Source organism: Haplochromis burtoni, unplaced genomic scaffold, assembly GCF_018398535.1.
Source record: "Haplochromis burtoni strain Fernald_Lab_line unplaced genomic scaffold, NCSU_Asbu1 Contig_834, whole genome shotgun sequence".
NCBI classification, from domain to species: Eukaryota; Metazoa; Chordata; class Actinopteri; order Cichliformes; family Cichlidae; genus Haplochromis; species Haplochromis burtoni.
In genome coordinates, this window is record NW_024583195.1 from 2,994 (window position 1) to 7,377 (window position 4,384).

The following is a 4,384-nucleotide window of genomic DNA, read 5'->3' on the forward strand; positions in this document are numbered from 1 at the left end:
GTTACATTTTTATATAACTTTAATGCACATAAAAAACAGCTGCTTGTTTAAGTGAAAATACATTGATGGGTTTTTTGCACTAATAAAGTTGTGGAGTTGTAAAGTAATTTTTCTAGTGCCAATTATATCGTCAGTTATATCGTTATCGCAAATTTTCAAATGTATATCGTGATAAATATTTTTGGTCATATCGCCCTGCTCTACTTCCAAGTCTAACTGGTGTCATGATCTGGGTATGCTATTTTTTTTCTGTTCCTCTCTCACTTCTTATGAGAATCTTTCACTTTTTAGGTGGAGTTCTGGGTTCCTAGGGTCAACCTATTGGCCGAATCCTTCTGCTTGAGTTGTCCTCCCACCTGCTCTGAATAACCTCATCAAGCCCTGGATGGTACAGGAGGGCACCACCATATTGTCTTAGCCGTCATAGTTGTGTCTCTCCTAGCTACTTCTGCTTCAGTTTCCCATTGACAAACTTACTGTTACTCTGTCTGCCTTCTGATTAGGGGTGGGCGATATAAACGATATACGATAGAAATGATATAAATTTGGCCAACGATAGAGATTTTGACTATACCGCTCTACCGCGATAGCGCATGTTGATGATGTCATCAAGCTGCGCCTGTTTGGTCGAAAGCATCGCAGCGGTTACAACCATTATCATCTGCAAATTATGCCAGTCGACAGTCATAGCAAAGAGATGAAGCACTTTAGAAATATGGGAAAAGCCAAAAACTGCGCTTCCTCCATTTCCGTAACATTGATTCATTAATGTTGAATTCTCTTGCAGCTGTTCTATTCCCATGTTGTTGCAGTATATTAATAACTAACCTTGTATTGTGGATGAATAATCTCAGTTGTTCTCCTGACTGACGTTTGGCCCGTGTATAGCATCCTGCTATGCGATTGCATTTGTCCCTGACCACCAGAATCCCTCACGTTAACTTTTATCGAGTGGAAAAAAAGTTGCCGTTCATCCTCCAGCTTCACTGTGCTAATGTTATGCTAACATAGCTGTGTCGCTAGCAATCACGTAGCACAACATTATATACCAGGTAGTCGAACTTCAGTAACCCTGCAAACGCCACTGCTGTTTAGTTTTCTGTCTTCATTTATATTGGAAGTGGTAGCAGAGCTGTACATTTTAATTAGTTTCAAAAATCTCTCAGTCAGAACATGGTATGTCATGTTTCGGTGGAAACTAGCGAGCTAACTTCCTGTTAACTTCTAACTCCATTTTTAAGTCTCAGTGTTCGTTTGACTTTGGGACTTGAAGCGGAAGGAGTTTTGGACCCAGATTACTCCGCGAAGCTTCTCACTACGGCAGCCGTAATGCTCTGACAATCCATCAAGCAGTGCGGCTTACCAAAGTTGTATTAAAACATTTTTTAACAGATTTTAACAGATTGGTTCGAGGTCAGTAAGCACAACCAAAATTCATACATAAGGCACACTCTCGATTTTTGAGAAAATTAAAGGATTTTAAGTGTGGAAAATACGTTATACAGAAGAAAATAATATATCGCGATATATATCGTTACCGCACATGCTCCAAATTATACCGTGATATGGATTTTAGGCCATATCGCCCAGCCCTATTTCTGATTGTCAGCCTATGCCTTACCATGCTAACCTGCTCTGCTCCACTCCTGCTGTCCTGTGTTAACCACCTGCCACTCATTTTCTGAATTTTGTAGTTGCCGTTCAGTAAAGAACGATAATTCTAATTAGCACTAGGAAATTAATCATCAGTGTTAAAAGTCTTTAGCTAAATCATTGTGTTAGATGCAACTTTAAAAGTGTACCTGGCAGATGATAGGAAACTGCTTCCTGTGGACATGAAGGCCATCAATACCCAGAGGAAAGACAGCAGCCAGAGACATCATGCAGCCTACTGCTGTCATGTTGTTAAGGTAGGGCTGAGAGTTCTGAATGTACCTGGAGCAACAGCACCAACAGTTATTTTAAAGAAGCAAGTATGATTACTTTTAAAATGCATTTCACCACAAACCAAAGAATGCATGGCCTTCAGTGGAATTTGTGATGTATTCCACTAGAATACTCATAGTCAATAAAAAGTGAACCCTCTGGTGCTTTGAGCAGTAACGAAACCTCATAAAGGTTTGAACTAAATGCTGACACAGACAGCGAAAATGATTCTTTGCAACACAATGCACACTGTCTCCAATGATGTTACCCTTTCTATGACTACTTGTAGAGTACTTATAGAATATTCTATGATATGACATTTAATTTGTGTCATATCATAGAATATTAACAAAAGATTTAGCTGATTTATTTTTACTGCAGCTCAAAAGCCAACAAAGTAACTCTCAGTCAGTCCTTGTTTACTTGTTTCAAATGACTCAAAAAGCTTTCTAAATGTTTTGGTTCTTCCTCAGCATCACCATTTCTGCATAGCTCTTGCGTGGGTAGTATCTCGCCTCTTGCATAACAAAAAATGTATTTGCTCTATTGTTTATATAATTAGTACAAAGTGAAAGTAGAGTTGAGTTTTTGTACCTGACGTTGCTGTTGTAAATATTGAAAGTGAGGCAGACAATTCCCAGAAGGATTCCCAACCCAGCGAAGACAGACACAGACACAAAGAGCTTCTGAGACAGGTAGCGAAACTCTTCAATGACCACTGTCTGGTCTGCAGGAGGTCCAGAGCCTAACAGACACACAAAACATGAAGGTTAAGAACACTTTAGGCAACAAAGGACATGAGCAAGTGGGATCAAGGGGAAACTAATTAGCAGAGCAGAAATGCTAAATGCATGCCAGTATTTGGTCTCCTGTCAGTTTAGTGTCTAGCAAAGCCCATCCTCCAAGAGCCATTAATGTTAGTAGTGAGTCACACACAGTCACATAATATGTGGCCCCATTGGCAAGGTTAATTTACCATTCACATTGCAACCAGCACTAATAGGTACAGAAATGCAGCTCTGGACTAAATGTCTGGATTATTTTTTTATTAACTGATTTCCACGTTGTTCATGAGTCCTTTCCCAGATTTGCAAAGTAACATTATGAATCCAATTCACCTGATTTGGTCCAAATCACAGTAACAAAAGATGCACTGGAAAGGTAATAACAAGACAACCCCTCCAAAACAGAATAGTTTTTTCACATGTTACTAGTTAGTATAGTAGAATGTTATTCAAAAATATAACAACAGCAAATAAGGACTGTTTGCACCCTATGGCTACAAGTCACAAGAATAGGCTGGTTTTAAATGACAACTGGCAATGATAAAGCATTGTTGGAAAGTTTTGTTTGACTCGGACCTAATATTTAGCATGAAAGGGTTTTTTTTGGCTTTCAGGACTTTCAAAGGTTCAGAGGCAGAGGGCAGGAGCAGAGTACCCCTGCTATCAGCTGCAGCCAGGGAATCGCTACTGGAAACAGATTTATTGAAATTGTCAGACGTAGGTAGACTTATCAGTAACTGAAAAGTTAACCAACCCGGTGGAGACCTCCAGAGATATATCCAATCCAATCCAATTTTATTTATAAAGCACTTTAAAATACCCAGCACAGGAACAAAGTGCTGTACAGAAAGTAAGTTAAACAGCAAATATACATTTTAAATTGTAGTTATTGTCACAGTCCTTAGTGACTACACCCTGATATGATGTAAGAATGCAATCAAACTGTTAACAAAGTGTGATTTTTAGGACACAAAATCCTAACATTAGCTGGTGTAATGCAAGCTCTCATAGCATGTCTATTCTGGTGACAATAAATAACTGCAACATCATCAGGAATAAATAGGTATGTTTATGTGTGTCTGTGTGTTCGAGTTTTGACTTGAGTTCACGAGATGAGGCTTGCGGTGAGGAGGATGAGGATGACATTTTATTAAGATGCTGCTGGTGTTGTGTCTTTCCTTTGCGTTTTTTGTTTTCATATTTTTTTGGTTAAAACAGACATTTTACATCAGCGCCTATAATATCTTTTCTCTTCCACCTTTGGTGATATTTGCATGGGGCCGATCTCTTGTCACATAAGTAAAATGCAATTAGTCAAAACAGAGATGTCGCTCACTGACACTGTATTCAAATATGGCTACTGTGTGTGTGTGTTTGTGTGTGTGTGTGTATATACACTTTAAGAAACTGTCTGCCACATTAGCATTTTACATTGTAAGCACTGCTTCATTTTAGCTCTGTTTTCGTGTTAATGTTTTAGGAAGCATTTTTCACCCTCTGTGCAATGCCTTGTAAATACACATTCTTCTGCAGTAAAAAGACTAAACTGTAGGGAGCCAGAATCATAACTCATAAAGACTATGCACTGTGCAAGTGAGTGGGTGTGTTTGCTGAAGGGAGATAATCTACCTGTGTGTGTGTGTGTGTGTGTGTGTGTGTGTGTGTGTGTGTGT

General features: G+C 39.1%; 1 long non-coding RNA gene across 1 annotated transcript in view; it reads right to left on the minus strand.

Annotated features, from left to right (window-relative positions):
• Positions 1 to 1,541: 1,541 nt before the first annotated feature.
• Positions 1,542 to 4,384, minus strand: part of LOC121812792 — a 16,504-nt gene continuing 13,661 nt past the window's right edge. The window contains exons 2-3 of the long non-coding RNA XR_006053333.1: positions 2,521 to 2,671; positions 1,542 to 1,935 (exon numbers count right to left, since the gene is read on the minus strand). This is a non-coding gene — a long non-coding RNA (uncharacterized LOC121812792). The remainder of the gene's footprint in view (positions 1,936 to 2,520; positions 2,672 to 4,384) is intronic.